Consider the following 20,816-nt stretch of genomic DNA (forward strand, 5'->3'; position numbering starts at 1 on the left):
CTTGGTAGGTCAAGGATCCTGCGTTGCTGTGAGCTGTGGTGTAGGTCGTAGATGTGGCTCAGATCCAGCGTTGCTGTGGCTGTGGCATAGCCGGCAGCTGCAGCTACGATTGGATCTCTAGCCTGGGAACTTCCATATATGTTGCCAGTATGGCCATAAAAACAAACAAGCAAAAGGAAATCTCCCTAAATAGCATTTTCAAGGAAACTAGATAAGATAAATTATTCTTAAAAAAAAAAAAGAGAGAGAGAGAGAGAGAAAAGTTAGGCAAAGAAAATGTTGCCCACTATATCAGTAAATATGAGATTTTGCTTGTGTGCATGTGTTTGGGGGCCAATAAACAGACTTTACAATACACTAAGCATCTTTATAACATTCCTTTGTGGATAGCACACATAAGCTCATCTTGCAGATCTTAGAGTAAGATATGCTGCCAGTGTTTCCCATAAAGGTTTATAATTGCACACTTATTTTTGACATAACTTTGGTCAGATTTAGGACACATTCCCTTTATTGAAAAACGTTTTTAAGCACAATTATATAACACCACACAGATTGCGTTTTGGAAGATATTTATAATTAGGTGAGAAAGGGAAGCAGTGTCCCTTGCAGGGAGAAATCCCTACAGAATATTTTCTGTGCTTGTCCTGCCCTAGAAAAGATGTAAAAAGTCATAATAAATTTGTTTCAAGTAAGCTAACTAGCATCATTAGTTTAATGTGAATTAGGTAAACTTCTACATGGCTTGACTTCAAGAATGTTTTACTATTTGGTATTACTAAATACTAAAGCTTTGTAACTCTGCTGAAGTGACAGCAGGTTGACACTTCCGCATGTGAGTTTCAGGATGACATGCATTTGTAAAGAAATGAGGGCCTGGCCCTGATGCTGCAGCCTGGGAGAGAAGGGAGGCAGTGTGGACCAGTGGGAGGCTGGCTCCTGGGTGGGGAGGGGCCTGTGGAGGGAGGAATACACAATGCAGGGCACATTTGTCATTCTGGTAATGCTTTGATGCACTTTGATCCTTGGTTTCCCGTTAATGATGGTCAGTGGACACCGGAGGCTGGTATCAGTCTATTCACTGTCCAAGAAAGCTCACCACTGAACACAAGTCCATTGCCAGCTCTCCCAGGGAGTGTTCCCAGCCGGAGGATGGCCTACCTGGGACGGGGCTGGGAGGGCAGGCTGACGATGGGTGGCTTTGGCAGTGTCTACCTCTGCCTGCTTTTATTTTAGGTTGCACCCCCATGGCATGAGGAGGTTCCGGGGGCAGGGTGGAACCCAGACCACAACAGTGACAATGTTGGGGAGTTCCCATCATGGCTCAGTGGTAACCAACCCAACTAGTATCCATGATGATGCAGGTTTCATTCCTGGCCTTGCTCAGTGGGTTAAAAATCCAACCTTAAACCACTGCTGTGGCTGTGGCTGTGGCTGGCAGCTACAGCTCTGATTTCATCCCTAGCCTGGGAATTTCCATATGGTGTGGCCCCTAAAAAAGACCAAAAAAAAAAAAAAAAAAAAAAAAAAGGCAATGATAGATCCCGAATCTGCTGACCTCTGTCTTCTTTGACCTCTACTCCCTTCTTTGACCTTTGACTTGTAGAAGAGAAAATAAAGTTTTCTCTCCCTTAAATACCCCCTATTGTTTCAACTAACTCGTGAGAGTAGATTAAGGAATACTGTTGATAACAAAGTTTCCTTTACTTTTATAGGATTTAAAAACACTGGTAAAAAGAATCACACACTGAGTACTGCGTTAGAGCTAACAAGTTGGGTGTATATCACATGCCAGATCTTTTGCCGTGTGCTTTTGTAAGGTTATCAATTAAATCTCATAGCAACCCTGGAAAGGACAATATTATTAGTTCCATTTTAGGCACGAAAAAATTGAGGCCCAGAGAGTTTAACTAACATACCCCATGACCTCTAACCAGTATGCTTTGGAGTCAGAATTTGAATCCAGGCAATCTAACTCCGGGGTTCCTATATTGAATATAAACTCCACTGTATAAGATGGAGGAAAGTTATTGAAAGATATTAAATGATAATAGGTTTGAAGTTTCCATATTTGCATAAATAATGGATAGGTTAGTTGCCTTTTCCATAATGAGCCTGCCTTAACCTGCTTATTTAGTGTGACTAAGGTAGACAGCAAGAGTCAAGGGGTTAGGAAATTATTCCTAGACACTCTAGAAGTCTGTCTTGGGCCCTTTGAACATTACATCTTTAACTGGTGGTTTGCAGATATGCAGTGAAGTTCAACATGCAAAGTCCAGAAGCATCTAGAATCAGGAAGTTATGCCTGAAAAGCCTCAGAGCCTATGGGGATGCAGAGAAAGATTAAGAGCATAAATAAAGCATCTAGCACTACGAATTAGCTGCTTCCAGGGGCACGATTCCCTGAGGACTTTCCTAAGAATTATGTTAAACTATATTAATGTAAGAAGGTAAAAGAAAAGCCTGATTTCTGATTCAGCTTTGGAGTTCCCTTGGCTGGTGAAACAATTACAGGTCCCTTGCCACCAGCCTTCAGCGAGTCAGCAAATTTCTTTTTCTCCCCATTGCTATTCAGATGCCTCCTCAGATCTCTTAGAGAAAATTCCCTATTTTCCCTCATTTTTTTCTTCCTTGTTTTCACCAAAACACTCCTGAAAGCATGATCCTTGTTTGCGGCCTTGTTCATATCTTCACTTGTTCCTTTTCAATGATTGGATGTGTGTGTATGTATAACTGAATCACTTTGCTGTACAACAGAAATTATCACAACATTGTAAATCAACTTTACTTCAATAAAATTTTAAAAAGTGAAAAAAAAAAACAAACCAAAAAACCACATTGATCTCTTCATTAATTCTCCCTACATTCTTATCCCACTTTTATTGGTCAGTCAATCTGTAGTATTCCTGATTCTGGGGACAAACTTGGATCAGGTGACCCTTCGGCTCCTCTTCTCCAGGCATGGGCCCTCCTACTGCTTCCCCTGAGGGACTCTTCCTCGAGACTGGACACATGGGACAATTCTGAATTCTATGCACCAAAGTTAGTGACTTAATGTCAGTTTAGTAAATGCACCTCTTCCTTCATTCAGTTCATCTCTGGTGGATGTTCTGAAGAGGAAGCCCGGTGGTGACTACCAAGCTCTTTCATGAATCTGATGTCGCTTGCTTCTCAAAACAACATTATATTGAGTGGGGAAAAATCTTGTTGCAGAATAAAGTGTATATTATAAATAAATATTAATGCAAAAATTCCTCTTTATTTATGTTGTATGAGCAGAAAGGAAGAGGTGTAGATATTGGGCTGCGTGCGTTACCTGTATCAGGAGGGTTGGCCTGAAGGGGAAAAAGGAGAAATCATCTTTGCCTTTGAACAGTTTCATTAGCACCTGTTTCACTATATAAAATAAGCATGCAGTATTTTGTAGCTGAACAGATATCAAGTCAAAATTTCATACTGAGAAAACAAAAATAAGCAACCCTATGAGGTTGAGATGAGTGATTCTTCATTCCTATGAGTGAAGAAATTGAATGTGGGGGAAAGCAAGGGTTTTCTTCAGGTGATGGAGACAGAAACAGAGCCAGGCTATATTCTGAACCTTCTTGTTGAGATGATAGTGAGATTTCAGCTCCAAGCCACTGTTTCCTTTCCAGAGAACAAACACATTTGTTTGGGGGCAGTGTAACATGACAAAGTAAAACTCTATGTTACTGATGGATAAGACATTTTGACTGAAGGGCTAAAGACCTTGAACACAAGTGACAGGTCACCTTGGGGTGAACTAATACAAAATTCAGTATTTTTCCCACCTGTTGTTTCTAATATTTATTCTATGCATTAGAATATCTATCTATCTGTCTGTCTGTCTATCTATCTAGCTAGCTAGCTAGCTAGCTATCATCTATCTATCTATCTATTAACTTCTTACTCAAGTATAGCTTTCCAGGAAGCCAGTCCTGAAATCTGGAAGAAAAAAATGATAATGGACAAATGTCACTATTTTACATAAATGTATTATCTCAAGTTTCATTTCTGGAACAATAATTGCTAATCCCCCAAATTATGAAAAACAAGATTGTTAGTTCTTATTTTCTTCTCTTACAAGTTCCATAACCTTGTTATCCAAAGGCAGGTCTCCACATCTGCAGGGTTGCTAGGGTTCCTCTTGGCACTAGTGCAACTGTACTCTGGGAATCTCCATCAGCCCACATGTGGCAATAAAGCACCCCCACGTGTATCCTTTGGGTGAGTAGCACAAGGGGTTCGCCAGGCTTTATTTTTGAACTGGTTGGGATCTAGCTCAGGGGTCTCCAAACTTTATGACAGAGTTTACTTATGTACAAACTGAATGTATGGATTAAATCAGTAAAGTTGTTTCTTCCTATACATCAGTGGATCTTCTTATGTGCCATCTTGGGGCTGCTAATCTGTCCTCATCTTAATTATAACATGTGTGCTTTATTGCCTTGAGGAAGAAGATAAGTAGCCACTTGTTGGAAATACTTCTCATTTCTGGAGAGCAAACAGCATGGACCTTACAGTGGCAGCTGTGGAAGGCTCTGAAACTCCTCCAAGGTCCCTGGAATTCCACATGTCTGCTGGCTTTCCAAGCAGCTCCTCCACCATCCTGTGCACAGGTGCACAGGCATTCTCAATGAATAGGAGCTTGTATTGATGACTTTGACTAAAGGTCTACACCTTAGACTGAGCTAGCCATCACCATTTGAAAGACAATTAAGAATCTCCTGGCATCCCCTTTTTTTTTTTTTTGGTTATAGATCTTACCCTTCGTAACTAGAGAGATTTCAGCACATAGTTATGACTGTGAAATAGAGTGGAGGCTGAGAGCAGTGCAGCCCTAAACTGAGAGCTTCCAGGGTGGGTGCCCAAGCTCCTGGCATGAAGCCACACTTGGTGACCACCTAGCTACCCCTCAGGAGGCCACTTTTTTGCTCCTGCACTCAGGAGTTAAAGGCAAAAGTGAAGAATATGAAAAAAAAATGGGCCTAATGTGGAGTGACAAAGCCTGGGAGAGTAGAGAAATGCAAAGAGAAGTGGTTTGGGGGAAGAAGTCTTAGAATATACATGAGGCAAGAGCCAGTGAGGATAATTAAGCCAAAAGCCTTGGGTCTTGGCCCAGAGCAGTATTTCAGTCTCCTGTTTTCTTGGAGGGGAAACTTGGTTAACTGTTGCCTCTTCCCAACCTTTTGATTGGTGCCTAAATTCTGCCTGTTTCTGTGCTTTACAGTGGGGGGTGGAGTACAGAGTATAAGTTAAACCTCACGGATGGATTGTAAAATAAGTTAATAGATTGCCTGAAAAGGAGGCAGATTGTCCCTGGCTGGCACGCCTAAAGCAGAGGCAGGCGCTGTGTGGATGAGCTTCATCTGACATCTCATTTGACCAGCCTCGGGGAAGCTACCTGCCTAAGAGGGTCAGTGAGGGCTTTTTCCTGCACATTCGGGGTCAGTTTAATCATATTAACTCAGCACCTTAACGGTGTTTCTCTTTCTCTTCCCCTCTGGACTTCATCTCCCACAGTTTTTCTCAGTTGATTGCAGGCTGATAACAGTGATGGTAAAGGTAGGAGCTGACTCCTTAGGCCAATCTGAAAACCTCGGACGCCACCCACCATCCTAGCCAAGGAGAAGGCCATTTCCTCATCTTTTGAAAAAAAAAAAACTGGCCAACAGGGACCTGCTGAACAGCACAGGGAACTCTACCCAATATGTGGTGATAATCTACATGGGAAAAGAATCTGAAAAAGAATTGGGGCGTTCTCACTGTGGCCCAGTGGAAATGAATCCGACTAAGAACCATGAGGCTGTGGGTTTGATCCCTGGCCTTGCTCAGTGGGTTAAGAATCCGGCATTGCCGTGAGCTGTGGTATAGGTCGAAGATGCGGCTCAGATCTTGCACTGCTGTGGCTGGCAGCTGTAGCTCTGATTTGACCCCTAGCCTGGGAACCTCCATATGCTGTGGGTGTGGCCCTAAAAAGCAAAAAAAAAAAAAAAGAACGATGTGTGTATGTGGATAACTGAATCACTTTGTTGCATATCCCAACATTATAAATCAGCAACACTTCAATAAAGCTTTAAAAATTGAACATAGGAGTTCCCGTCGTGGCGCAGTGGTTAACGAATCCGACTAGGAACCATGAGGTTTCGGGTTCGGTCCCTGCCCTTGTTCAGTGGGTTAATGATCCGGCGTTGCCGTGAGCTGTGGTGTAGGTTGCAGACGCGGCTCGGATCCCGAGTTGCTGTGGCTCTGGCGTAGGCCGGTGGCTACAGCTCCGATTCAACCCCTAGCCTGGGAACCTCCATATGCCGCGGGAGCGGCCCAAGAAATAGCAACAACAACAACAACAACAACAACAACAAAAAGACAAAAGACAAAAAAAAAAAAAAATTGAACATAACAACAACAACTTTGAGACCTGGTGGTTCACAGTAACACCTTTCCTTATTAAATATATCTCACTCTGTTCCCCATTTCATGGTATAAAAATATCCTAGCCCCAACTAAAAGTAGAGAAAAAAAAAGAGAGGGAAATATGAAAAATAAGTTTTTTGATAAACTCCAAATGAAGCTTAAGCGAGTGCCCATTTTTCTTCTATGTCTTTTACAACCTATTTATTGTTTAAAGGCCCCTGTAGATCCTGTTTTAGTCACAGGACCTTTCTTACCTAATTGCAGGAACTTCCATGTTATAGCATTTTTTTTCTCACAGTCCTGCAGCCTCTTGGGAACACTTTTATTTTCATACTTCTCAATTTTCTTTGTATTAGTTTATATATCTGTCATTCCTACAAAACTATGAGCCACTTTGGGGAAAGAACCCAGACTTATTTATTTTTCTCCCCCATACTTTCTCATATTATTTTATTTTGATATGTTGGCCTAGAACAGAGTGCTCAGTGTTTGTTGACTGACTAATTTGGACTATAAATTATACCAGATCTTCTACTGCGTGGAGGCTTGGTGCCTCTAACCCTCATGTTGTTCAAGGATCAATTGTACTCTATTAATATTGTGAAAGATTTGCCTTGGTCATTCATAGCTAATATGTGTTTCCTTATCACAAATACATCCTTGGAGAGAGTTGCTGATGATTCCAGGAATGTAACTGCCATTCTGAATATGGAACTTATGGGAAATGTCATTTCTAATTTTGAGTAACTGATTAATAATTCAAACAGAGCACAAACAAGGTTGAGATGTTGACCCTAGGCTGAGTCAGCCTGCCGGTGGCTGAGAGACACACCATGCATCCAGCCTTGCAGGGTACAAAATTCAAGGACCTCAGCAAAATGACAATTTATTTACCAGGGATTTTTTTTTTTTTTTTTTTTTTTTTTTTTTTTTTTGTCGTTTTGTCTTTTTAGGGCTGCACCCTTCACATAGGGACCTTCCCAGGCTAGGGGTCGAATCCGAGCTGCAGCTGCCGGCCTATGCCACGGCCAGAGCAACGCAGGATTTGAACCACATCTTCGACTTACACCACAGCTCAGGGCAATGCCAGATCTTTAAGCCACTAAGCAAGGCCAGGGACAGAACTTGAGCCCTCATGGATCCTAGTTGGGTTCGTTAACCACTGAGACACGATGGGAATTCCTGCCAAGGGCTTTTAAGCATCATTTATTAACAGAAACACAGATTAAAGCAAAATATTAATTCCAAAAATACACAAAACCTTCTAAATATATAAGCAAAAATCAAAGAGGATGTAGTAGGTATCTATTATTAGTGGGGGGGGAACAGGTGCAATTAAAGGAGACTAAAGATTTGCAATATAGGGAATCTATAATTCTGACAGAAAGGTCTAGAAAATCCTAGGGAATTTAGAACTTCATATACTAGGTCTTAACTTCTTCACTGACATTCAAGGCCCTCTAAAAATTAATACAAACCCAGGTTTTAGCCTTAGTTCTGCCTTCCCTTTTGTGCAGCCCAGTCTTGGCCACACTGATCCTGCTGCCCCTTGAGCTCAGGGCTCAGCCTGTCCTGCAGCTACACAGGGAGGGTGGGATGGAGGAATAGCAAGGAGTGAGTGTGTGAGGGGTGAGTGTGTGAGTGTGTATGTGTGGTGTGTATAAGGGGTGTGACTGAGCACGCGAGTGTGGGAGGGGGTAAGTGTGTGAGGGGTGAGTGTGCGAAAGGGGTGAGTGTGTGTGGTGTGCATAAGGGGTGATTGTTGGGGTATGTGAGGGAGTAACTGGGGGGGAGTGGGGGGGAGAGGGTGAGCGTGTATGGGGGAAGGTGACAGTGAGTGGGTCACTGTGGGGGGTGGTGATAGGGTGAGTGTGTGTGTGTGCGTGTGTGTGTGAGAGAGACGGTGACTGTGGGGGGTGGTGAGAGGGCAAGTATGTGAGGGGTGACCCTGTGTGTGCGTATGTGAAGGTGACTGGGGCATAGTGAGAAGGTGAGTGTGTGTTAGGGTGACAGTGAGGGTCTCACTGTGGGGGGTGGTGAGAAGGTGAGTGTGTGAGGGGTGACCGGGCAGCAGGACGGGTGCAGGGAAAGTAGCGCCGGGGGCTGACGCGGGCCGCCTTTGCGTCCACTGCGCCTGCGCTCCTTGCGCCTGGGCGCAGGCCCCGGGACGTGGGTGCTGCCCCCAGAGTGGCTCTGCCGAGAAAGGCTGTCCCCCAAGCCTTGGAGCTGCGCCATGGGTGAGAAGTGTTAAGTATCCTTCCTTCAGGTTTATCCTCTCTGTCTCTCCCTGTCACAGTCTCTCCCCCTTTCGCAGTGTCTCTGTCTTCGTGTCCATCGCCAGGGCTCAAGAAGGGGTGAGAGGCAGGGCCCCTTCGGTCCTGTGCCCGCAGGGCTCAGGTGTCACTGCAGCGCGGGGCGGGGCTGCCTTGCGGGTTCCTGGGACTTCGGTGTTGGGCAGAGCCCCTCCGCAGAGCCTGCAAAGCAGTTTTTTCTCTTCCCCCCCCCCCGCCCGCCCCGCCTCCTCCTCTTCCCTTCCTCCCCCGCCTCCCCATTCTCTCTTTTCCTTTCTGCCTTATGCCTTTAGGTTTGTTTCTCCTAGATAAAGTGGTGGAATCCTGCATGTCCCTAAACGGCTCCCCAGAACAACTTCTAGGATCTGGATCCAACAGCCTGGGCTACAGGTCTAAGTCCCGCCCACATCTGGAAGCTTTTAAAAGCACTGCTTTACCATCTTACAAATAAAACCACGAGTATGGAGGGGACTACAGTCCTCTGTGTCCACAAACAGCAGCTCTGAGGGTACATCGGATGGGGGAGAGGTGGGATGGGTGTGCAGAGAGCAGAAGTAGAGTCAAAGAGGCTGCACTGATGGAGGCCACGGGGCTTCTGACCCAAGAAATCATACAACCAACTTTGGAGAATCTGCTCTTTTTCTTTTCACAGCCGGTGAATTTATACTGAGTAGAATTTCTCAAAGCAACTAAATTTACTGAATATTAAAACTTATTTTTAAGCCTCAATAATTAAAACAGTATATAAGACATATGCTGAAGATGGCAAGTATAATCAGTAGGTTAGAAATAAACGTGTCTATAAATTGTGCAGCCTTCTAGGAAAACAACAACAGCAACAACAACGAAAACTCACACTGTCCACTAGGATAAACTGCACAAATTTAAATGCAAGATTTTAAAAAGCCATAAAACTTCAGGAGAATATCCAAAAGCCATACATAATTAATAAATATGACAATTTAAAAAATCCTCTTATCAAGTAAAAACAAAACAAAGCAAAACATCCTACAATTAAAATCAAAAGATCACTGCAAGAAAACTGTGAGAAACATTTGCAGTTTATATGAGGAAGTGCTAATCTCCATAATATAAACTGATAAGGCTAACGACATAACAGAGAAAATGGGAAAAGGATATGAACACAAAATTAACAGGAAAGACAAATTTCATTAAAACATGTGAAAAGATGCTCCACCTCAGTCATAGAGAAATGCAAATTAATATTTTACTGGGACAACATTTTTTATTCTATCAGTCTGTCAAAAATCCAAAAGTTTGAAAATACATTCTGGCCTTGGCAAGGCCTTGGATAATAGCTGTTCTCTTAATGATTGATGGTAGTGGATCTTGTAGTGCTTCCCCTATGGAGGGATATTTCTGAATATTTAACCAAATTACAAGTGGATAATTTTAAATTTATACAAAAATCCTACTTCTGCAAATTTATCTTGCAGAAATAATTGTACATGTGCAGAGTAGTGTATTATGCACTTGTTCCTTGCTACATCAATTGTAATAGCAAAAAATTGAAATTAGACAAAGTATCTATTTCTAAAGGACTGTGTGTAGCACAGTGTAGAACATCCATATAATGTAATACTCTGCATATGTAAAAATAATGAGAAAGTTTTCTATGTGCTAATATGGAAAGATTTTCTTTTTATGGTGAAATCCTTAAGACATACTGTTTGAATAATAAAGCAAGATGAATAACAGGGTATAGGATAAGGAATATTTGTATAAAAAGAGAATATATATTTTCTGTTAACATAAATGAAGACACAAAATGAACCTATCTATAAAACAGAAACAGACTCACAGACATAGAGAACAAACTTGTGGTTGCCAAGGCAGGGGGGAGGAAGTGGGATGAATGGGAAGTTTAGGGTTGATAGATGCAAACTATTACATTTAGAATGGATAAGCAGTGGGGTCCTACTGTACAGCACAGGGAATTATATCCAGTCTCTTGGGTTAGACCATGATAGAAGATAGAATGAGGAAAAGAATGTATATCTTTGTATGACTGGGTTACTATGCTGTACAGCAGAAATTGACACAAAACTGCAAATCAACTATATTCTAATAAAATAAAATAAAATAAAAGGAGTTACCCTTGTGGAAATGAAGGATAGGAATGAAGTAGAACCATTTTCTAAATCCCTCTTTATGTTGTTTTGATTTATATGCTATGTGAATGGATTGCCTATTCAAAAATTTATATGTTATACGTCTGTCACATTGAAATATATCTGATTTTAACAGTATCATAGAAAAAAATCCTCTTTAGGAAAACCAAAACAAAACTCAAAATTGCTTCTTACAAATCGCTCTGTCTCCTTTTTTTGTTTTCTGTTCCCTTTAGGGCTTTTAAGCCTGACGTATTTCTTCCTTTGACTTGGAGAAGAAGATGAATAACTGTGCTGATGAGCGACCTGAGGATTTGGGGTGTTCTGTCAACAATATGGAGACCACCGTTTCCCATTAACTCTGGATATCAGTCTCCAAGACGTCAGCTTTTCTTAATGCACTGAGTGTTTTACTCTATAGATCACTGTTCTCAACCTGCTGACAACACCCAAGTAGATCAACAGCTGTCATGGTTCAGCCCAAGAGGGACTGAGGTGAAGGCAGTGTCTGTCATTAAGATGAACACCACCAGGATCCAAGGTATTTGTACTTATATGCCAGAGCTTATTTTTCTCAGTTATAAACAGCGGTTTATATACAGTTTGAATTTCTAATGCTTCCACGCAAAGGCTAACAGTTCCTCAGTGCATCCAAGTAGATGAAATGAAGTCATGTCTGTGACTTGCTGAGGACATAAACCCTGACAGTGCCCTGATCCAATGGGTCGATTTCTAGGTCTAGAGAAGGAGAGTCAGGTCAGGTTCTAATGTCAGGTGGTGCACACCTGGAGGAGGTGAGGTGGGAGTTGAAGGAAGGAGGAAGCTTCCACCTGCTTGTCTTTCCACTCTGGCTTTTTAAAACTCTCTTCTTCTAAAGGCCTTTGCACTTGCTGTTTCTTCTGTCTAGAAGTTGTTGTCCTGGATCTTTGAATGTCTATCTTCTCTGTGTTAATTAGGTTTAAGTTCATATTTTACCTCTTGAGATAGACTTCTTCTATTGCTTCCTCACCCCTCCCCCTGATTCTGTCATGTCCTCTAGTTTTACCTTCTTGACAGCACTAACCACTGTCTGAAATGGTCTTACTGACTGGCTTATTATTTATTTTCCATCTTCTTCCTACAACCCAAGAGAATGTAGATTCCAGAAGAGCAGGAGCCTGGCCTCTTTTGCCCTCCCAGATAGTCTCAGTGCCTAGAACAGGGTCTGATGCAGAATAAGATCTCCATAAACACTCAGTGAGTAGATTAGAGTCCATGTCTGCTTGCATTTTGTACATAAAACCTAGCAAATGAAACATATTTAACAAATACTCATTCAGTGAATGAATAAATTCAAGTCAACTCTTTTTAGACACAGACATCGCCTTTTTTGTTTTTTTAATGACCACACCTGTGGCATATGGAAGTTTCTAGGCCACGAATTGAATCCAAGCTGCAGCTGTGACCTACGCTGGTTAAAGAAATGCCGGTTTCTCTAACCTCCTGTACAGGGCTGTGGATTGAACCTATGCCTTTGCAGTGACCTGAGCCACCCCAGTTGTATTTTTAACCCATTGCATCATGGCCAGAACTCAGACATTGCCTTTTAAAACACTCAGTCTGGCAAAGAAAGACTGGGTTGACCCTTATTTGTTCAGTCATCACTCTTTTCTATTGTATTTGGGACAATTACCGTTATCTCAGAAATTCTGAATTAAAAAACAAAACAAAACAGTTTCCTTTTTAAATTTAAGTATTGGTTAAGAAAGTCCAAAATTCATTAAAAAGCTTAAATAGGAGTTCCCGTTGTGGCGCAGTGGTTAACGAATCCAACTAGGAACCATGAGGTTGCGGGTTTGATCCCTGCCCTTGCTCAGTGGGTTAAGGATCCGGTGTTGCTGTGGCTCTGGTGTAGGCTGGTGGCTACAACTCTGATTAGATCCGTAGCCTGGGAACCTCCATATGCCATGGGAGTGGCCCTAGAAAAGGCAAAAAGACAAAAAAAAAAAAAAAAAAAAAAAAAAAAGCTTATATAACTTAAAAAGCTTATTTGACTATCAGAAGAGTTATTTATCCTACATGTAATTCCTTTCTTGAGAATCAATGGAACTTGTGCTAAACTGAATTTATTTTTCCTCCAATAACTGATTTAAAAATCAATTGCACAAAATTCTTTATCATTAGCAAGGCAGTATTTCTTTAGATGCTTTATTCCAATTTCAAATGCCATTTTTATCAATTGTGAAAATAGATTTTTAAAGTGTAGAAATAACTAGAGTTTATTGATGTGTTGGTTTAGTAAATCCTAGCCACAAGGCCGCATTTACAATATTAATAGTCCTGGAGACATAATTAGTTACAATGAAAAATACAAATGTTTGTGTTTTTTAAATGAAGTTTAAATCCCCTTTTAGAGAAGCATTTCCCTTCTCCAACATATGTCCTTTCCTGATGAGGTAAAATTATAGATACTGAGCCAGGTTTTGGAAAGGAAAACAAATGTCTATTGGGTGTCTAGACATAGTGCTGAATATTCTTCAGATGTTGGGGAGCAATTCAGTATTCTCTGGAGTTTTCTGCCAATCACCCATCCTTTGAGGAACAGCCCTTTTGGGCTCTGTGTGATTCAGTCTGCATTGTAAGATGGGCCCTTGTGAAGTCAAATCCTTTTGATCTGGGTCCAAGATAAATCTTATTTTATTAAATTTATCTGTAATAATAACAAGGTTCGATATACTGTAAAATCCTTAAAACTTCAGAATCTTGTCTTTTGGAGAATTTTTTATTAGGATGACCTTATCTGGAAAGAATTTTATGTCGGGCTTCATGGAATCGGTCAATTAATTAGGAACTAGCCTACGTTCTCTTTCATTCTTATGATTATACATTAACTGCTTTTGCTTTGAATTTTATTATGAGGAACACATGCCTAAAAATCATACTTCAAATCAAAGGAGCTGAAACACAACTGATTACTAGGGAGTTAGTAAAAAAGAAGAGTTTTTCTTTTTTTGTGTAGTGAGGTAGTGAAAAAAGGAGGGTTTTTCTTAGAGAAAGTAATGGGGTCACACACTTATTTTTATCACTGTTTCCTTCCCTAAGTTTACAGATCTGTTATGACACTGTTTTTCATTCTCATGAGTAGTATATTCAATGGTTGAGGTATCTGAGTTGGGAGAAGTAACAGAAATTGAAGGGAAATTACTCTTTCCCCTTGGACACACAGAGCCATGAGTTAAATTTGGACTCTTTTATCTTTCCTATAAAGAGGACATAGGAGCTTTAATTCTGTAGAGCGTTTGCTTGATAAGATGGACTTCTACACTTTTTAGAGGGAAATGCAAATTGGTGTATCACGTCTGAAAGGCAATTTCTAATAGGTATCAGGCACTTTAAAATATTTATAGACTTTGACCCAAGACTTTCAAGGTACACGAAGGGATTTGTAGACAGCAGCCATTCTTAAATTATTGTCTGTCTTCCTTCAGGGATCCTTGAGACTGTTTTAGGGGGACCACAAGGTCAAAACTATTTTCATAATAATGTTAAGATTATTTGCCTTTTCCACTGTGTTACTGTTTGTACCAGTGGTGCAACACGAATCAAGACAGTGCCACCGAACTGTCCTAGAACTCACTCTCTTCCACATTTGCCAGTCCCAGAAGTGAAATACATGTCAGTTCCACTGAAGGGTGTCCTTGGTAAAGCAGTAAAACCCAGTAACTTTACTGAATCTCAATCTTTGAATTCACATGGTTTTAATAATATATATGAGGATTACATGTGAAGCACTGTTGCTGGGCACTGAGGCACGACAGTTGTCTAGAGGAAATGCCCTGTGTCGTTGTTTGACTTGAGAGCTGAACTAGCTGTTTTTTACATAGAACACTGCCCCCCCTTTTCTCCTCTTGGTTTAAGAACAACTGGAAGGCAAACCATGGATATTCAGATTTGGGGCTTTAGCAGATACTTTCCCCAAAATTAACACAGCAATCCTGTCACTTCAAGGAAAACAAGTGACAGTGTTTTTGTTTTTTGTCTTTTCTGGGGCCCTACCCGCAGCATATGGAGGTTCCCAGGCTAGGGGTCCAATTGGAGCTGTAGACACCAGCCTGCGCCAGAGCCACAGCGATGCCAGATCTGAGCTGAATCTGTGACCTACACCACAGCTCATGGCCACGCCGAATCCTTAACCCACTGAGCAAGGCCAGGGATCGAACCTACAACCTCATGGTTCCTAGTCGGATTTGTTAACCACTGAGCCACGGTGGGAACTCCTCAAGTAACTGTGTTTTTAAGTCAGAAGAGTCTGGGCTGGAGGCAGGGCTGGGACAGTAGTTAATACAGACATATTTTTAGAGGAATTATTGCACATATCCACTGCCCCGGGAGAGTTCTTTGTGACATTCAAACATACCCTGTTGGCATCTCAAGCAGCCAGCCATATCCCATTAGCTCCTATTGAGCAGAGCTAAGATTTGGTGCTGGTGGCCAACCTTGAGATCAGTAGTAACGGGTTGGCTTAAACCACCCATGGTAAACCATCCTAGTCTTTTCTTACCCTTCGTTCCTTCCTTTTTAGGAATACACTTGTGGCATATGGAAGTTCCCAGGCTAGGGGTAAAATTGGATCTACAGCTGCCAGCCTACACCACAGCCACAGCAACTCGGGTCCAAGCCATGTCTGTGACCTATACCACAATTCATGGCAAAGTAAGATCCTCAACCCACGGACCAAGGCCAGGGATCAAACCCGCATCCTCTTGGATACTAGCCGGGTTCCTTAATGGGAACTCCAACCATCCTACTCTTTATTGCCAGGGCAGGGGTTTGAACTTGACATTGCATCTCCTCTCCTGCAAAGGATAGCTGTCATCTTGAGGTCTTTTGTGGACAGGCTGAGCCCAGGGCTCTTCTGACAGGTCTTTGAAGGGATAAGAATCAGTTGCCAAAGTTCTCATTACCTAAGGCACAGTTGGCACGTTAGTTCTTTCATCCTTATAAGGTATGCTTGTAGGCTAAATAAATGCCCTTTTTTGCAAATCCATCATCATTTCCCTCTCTTTAATTAATTCATAACAACCTGACCTGTGTTCTCTGCCTTCAAGTTTCCAAAGGTTCTTTCTCAGCAGCTGGAAGGGCATGTGTGTGTTCTTTAGTCACTTGATAGCTGCCGTTTTGAAAAATCCTGTTTTCTCCAGTCTTTCTAGTGTGTTAGCTCTTATAAGGTAGAGGTCCATTACCTTTGATCTATTCAATAAAGACGAGGATTTCTCTTTTAATTTAAAACTCCCATAGGCATTGAAATGAAACTATGATAAAGAGATGTGTGTGTCAAATACAACTCACTGAACAAACATTTATTAAAATTCCACAAGTGAATCATTGTGGTAGATAAAAATCAAAATATAAGGTCTTTGCTCTCAAGGAACTTACAATCTAGGGAGGCCAAGAAGAAAGTAAACAGATTCTTAGAATACCCAGGGACAGTGCTGAGATGGAACAGTGGTTGGGGACCTCTGAGCTGATCAGTGGGCCAGGGCTGACTTTCTAGAAGAGGAGCCTAGCTTTTGAGGTGCCCTACGCTCTCACCCCAAGTCACCTCTAGTCCATGTTTATGCTTCAGTGTTTCCAGTGAGAACTTGTCATCTCAGGCTCATCCTCACAAACTCACCACCCTTTTTCCTATTCCAAGGATCTTGCTTAGAGATTTCCTATGTCTGGGATTCTCTTACTACTCTACTCTGTAGCCAAATTTTTCCTATTATTCAATGCCCACTTCATGTACTGAAGTCTTTTTCATTGCACAAGCTTCCTTTGTAGAGGCAGTATTTGTCATTTCCTCAGAAAGCTCCATATGGGTGCCTGTTCCCATAGAATCCTCTGCTCATCTCTGCGTTGGCACTTATATATCCAGCTGCCAATGTCAGTCTCCACCAGAAGGTTTTCAGGCTTACAGTGTACAGCACTGAACGCCTGATCTCCCTGACCCCAACCCTAGTCACTTTCACCTGAAGTCTTTGCTCTCCTCCTCATCCTCCCCCATTCTCCTCTGAGCTCCCACCAAAACCTTGAACTCATCTTTGAATCCTGTTTCAAAAATCATACGCTCAATTCTGCTGGCTCTAATTTAAAATATATACACAGCCTGAGTGTCTTCCCACCACCACCACTGTTTTCACTCTGGTCTCAGCCAATAGAAAATTCTCAAGCCTAAATTAGGCCAGTCATCTCCTGACCTATTACCCTACATCTGGGCTCTGGTACCTCAAGTCTATTCTTCACCAGCAGCCTGAGGAATCTGTTTAAAACCTAAACTTGATGGCACCACTCTTCTGCTCAAAGATCTCTAGTTGTTCCCCACTTTACTAAGAGTAGTCATTTCAAGGTCCCTGGAACACCCCAGCCTCTCTAATCTCACCTGCTGCCACTGCCCTTAGTCACTTGACTTCAGAACTAGAGCTTTTTTGATGTTCTGTGAGTACTGCAGGCATCCCTACCTCAGGGCACTGTCTTGACTGCTCCCTCTGCCTGTAGCATCCTTACCTGAATAGCTGTATGGCTAACAGCCTCACCTCCTTCAAGTCTTAGCTCCAATGTCACCTTCTCAATGAGGCCGGTCATAATGACTATAAATTGCACCCCATTCTCCCCCATTCCCCAGCAGTCTCAATCACCCTAATCTATTTTTGCTCTTTTCCATGGTATTTATTTGTTATTATGCTACATAATTTATCTGTTTGTTATTGTCTTCCTCTCCCACCTAGAATGTATGCTGTTTCTACACAGATTTTGGTCATTTTAATTCATTGCAGTAGCATGAGCACCCCTAGGATAGTATCTGTGACAGTGTTTGCTGAATGAATAAATATGTTATATGTTAATTCGCATTATTCCCTCACTAGTCTATAAATTCCTTGAACACACAGATTGTGAATCATTCAGTGTTACATATTCAACAGCCAGTCCAGTATGTAGCATGTTGCTAGTACACAATAAATAATTGTGAGTGAATGAGTCTCTCTCCACTGTACTGCTCTTATCTGTACTACCTGTTTTAACATTTAATTACTGACTGCTTTTAATCTCTCACTGGATCTTGTGTGTGAGCATTAACCATTTGGTGAAACTTACCTTTATTGCAAATATAAGCTGCAACTCTTACTTCTTTTGTTGATTACCTAATATATTTTCTACTGTGTTTTTTAGATTGAATGGAATGTCTAGTAACTGGTGGTGGATATTGCTGGTGGGTGTGGGAGAAATGGGGAATAAGGTTCCCTAGGAAGGTGTTTCCTAGAGAGCATTGTTTCCAATAATTAAGACAAGCTCTGTAAACCTGATATACATATATATGTGTGTGTATATATATATATGTAGGCTTGACATGTCTTTTTATCTGCTGTACATATTTTCCTGCATTTAGGTTCCATAGGCTTTGGAACAACTCCATTTGCCTTTAGGGTCTCTTGCTTTTTATGACTGTTAAGAACTTTAGGATTGTTTGAATCTTTTTATTCATGTATGTATGCTCAGTATTAAAAAAAATAGCACAAATGTCAACATCCATCTATCCATTCATCTGTCCATCAAATTAGTGAGTTCCAGGCACTGAGGGTGAAAGATGGACCCTGCCAATAAGAAATTTATCTTATTTGGGGAGGCAGAGGCTTAAATCAACAAGGCAGAACAGTATGTTGAACTCTAACGTAGCAATGTGTGCAGTGTGCTAAAAGAGTATAGAGGAAAGGCACTTAAACCAGATCTCATTAATTTATATCTTTTTGAAATTAGTGGCAATTTAGTTGTGTCTTGGAGTATAATTAGGTAGTAAAGAGAAGAGATAAAGCAGAATATATAAAACAAAGAGACATGAGGTAACATAGAATATTAGGATCTATGTACAGGTTACAACAGGTAGAGCTCAACATTTTTTTGAGATAAGGTTGGAAAAGGAGGTGCAGAGGGAGGGGTGTCCAGAGATGAGGCTGAAAATCAAGCAGGGGAGGCTCCAGGAGGATCTTAAATCATAGACTGTGGAGCATGAACTTGATCTGTAAGAAATAGAGATCTACTGAAGGATTTTAAAAGGAGATGGTGATTGAATGAATAAACTGGGAATAGAAAGAAATTTCCTCAACCTGATATAGGATGTATACAAAACGCAACTAACCTTATACCTAATGGTGAAAGACTGAATGCTCTTCCCATAAGACCAGGAGCAAGACAAGGATGTCTGTTCTTACCACTTCTATTTGATATTGTACTAGAGATTGTAGCCAGGGCAATTAAATAAGACACACACACGAAAAAAGCATCCAGATTGGAAAAGCAATAAAACCATCTATTTTCAATTGACATGAACTAGTGTATTTAAAATCCTAAGGAATCAAGTTTTTAAAACTACTGTAGCTAATAAGTGAGTCAGCAAGGTTGTAGGATCCAAAATTAATACACAAAAATTAATTATATTTCAATATGCTAACAATAGAAATTAAAAATTAATTTCACTTAAAATATATCAAAAGAATAAAATACCTAGAGATGAAGTTAACAAAAGATGTGCAAGACTCATACAATGAAAACTATAAAATACTCTTGCAAGAAACTGAGTATATAGATAAATTGAAAGATAGCTCACACTCATGTATCAGAAGACAATATTATTATGATGGCAGTACTCCCCAAACAGGTTGTGAAATTCAGTGCAGTCCTCATCAAAATCCTAGTTGCATTTTTTTTTTCGGAAATTGACAAGCTGACCCTGAAATTCATGTGAAAATGCAAAAGACCTAGGATAGCCAATACAACCTTGAAAAAGAAGAGTAAAGTTGGACAACTCACATTTCACAATTTAAGACTTATTTCAAAGCTAAAATAATCAAGACAGTGTTATGCTAGCATAGTATAGACACATGGATCAATGAAGTAAAATGGAGAGCCCGTAAATAAATTCATACATTTATGGCCAATTGATTTCCAACAAGGGAAGCAATACCATTAGACCTAAATATAAACTCTTAGACAAAATCTTCATGACTTTGGATTAGGCAGTTTTTAAAAATATAATACAAAGTACACACAAGAAAAGCCAAAGATAGGAGTTCCCTTCGTGGCACAGTGGTTAACGAATCTGACTAGGAACCATGAGGTTGTGAGTTTGATCCCTGGCCTTGCTCAGTGGGTTAAGGATCTGGCGTTGCCGTGAGCTGTGGTGTAGGTTGCAGACATGGCTTGGATCCTGAGTTGCTGTGACTCTGGCATAGGCCAGTGGCTACGGCTCCAATTAGACCCCTAGCCTGGGAATCTCCATATGCCGCGGGTGCGGCCCTAGAAAAGGCAAAAAGACCAAAAAAAAAAAAAAAAAAAAAAAAGCCAAAGATAAATTGGACTTCATCAAAATTAAAAACTTTCATATTGCAAAGGATTCCATCAATAAGTGAAAATGCAACTTACCAAATGGGAAAAAATATTTGCAAATGATATATCTAACAAGGGAATTGTATCCAGATTATATAGCTGGATACAATATAATACTAAAAAGACAATGTAATACTAAATACAATATAATACTAAAAAGACAAATATCCCCCCCCCAAATTGGAATTTGAATACAAGACAATGAAATTCACCTGATAAAAGTAGCAAATAGAAGAAAAAGGAAATTAAGTAAAAATATCTTAAGAGACTTATAGGACACCTTCAGATAGACTAACATTCTCGTTATAAGCCTCTCAGAAGGAGAAGAGAGAAAAAGGGGCAGAAATATCATTTGAAGATGTAATGACTAAAATAATTTCCTAACCTGGGGAAGAAAACAGATCCAGGAAGCCCAGAAAGTTCCAAATAATATGAACCCTAAGAGACCTGCACCAAGACATATAATTAAAACATCAAAGTTAAAGAAAAGGTGATAATCTAAAGCAGCATGACAAAAACAACTTATTATATACAAAGGAAGCCCCATAAAACTACAAGCAGA

General features: G+C 40.9%; 1 protein-coding gene and 1 long non-coding RNA gene across 6 annotated transcripts in view; one reads left to right on the plus strand and one right to left on the minus strand.

Moving 5' to 3' along the window:
* Positions 1-20,816, minus strand: part of CLVS1 (clavesin 1) — a 151,275-nt gene that overhangs the window by 33,632 nt on the left and 96,827 nt on the right. The gene's annotated exons all lie outside the window — the stretch shown is intronic.
* The window catches only part of LOC106510074 (uncharacterized), a 188,340-nt gene continuing 176,101 nt past the window's right edge, over positions 8,578-20,816 (plus strand). For all 4 annotated transcript variants that reach the window (XR_002343297.2, XR_014843760.1, XR_014843761.1 and 1 more), the window contains exons 1-2: positions 8,578-8,669; positions 11,092-11,396. This is a non-coding gene — a long non-coding RNA (uncharacterized LOC106510074). The remainder of the gene's footprint in view (positions 8,670-11,091; positions 11,397-20,816) is intronic.

The sequence above is a fragment of the Sus scrofa genome, chromosome 4 (genome assembly GCF_054392235.1).
Source record: "Sus scrofa isolate SSC_HxYL_T2T_F1_AM1 chromosome 4, Sscrofa_HxYL_maternal_Yorkshire_Landrace_v2.0, whole genome shotgun sequence".
Taxonomy (NCBI): Eukaryota; Metazoa; Chordata; class Mammalia; order Artiodactyla; family Suidae; genus Sus; species Sus scrofa.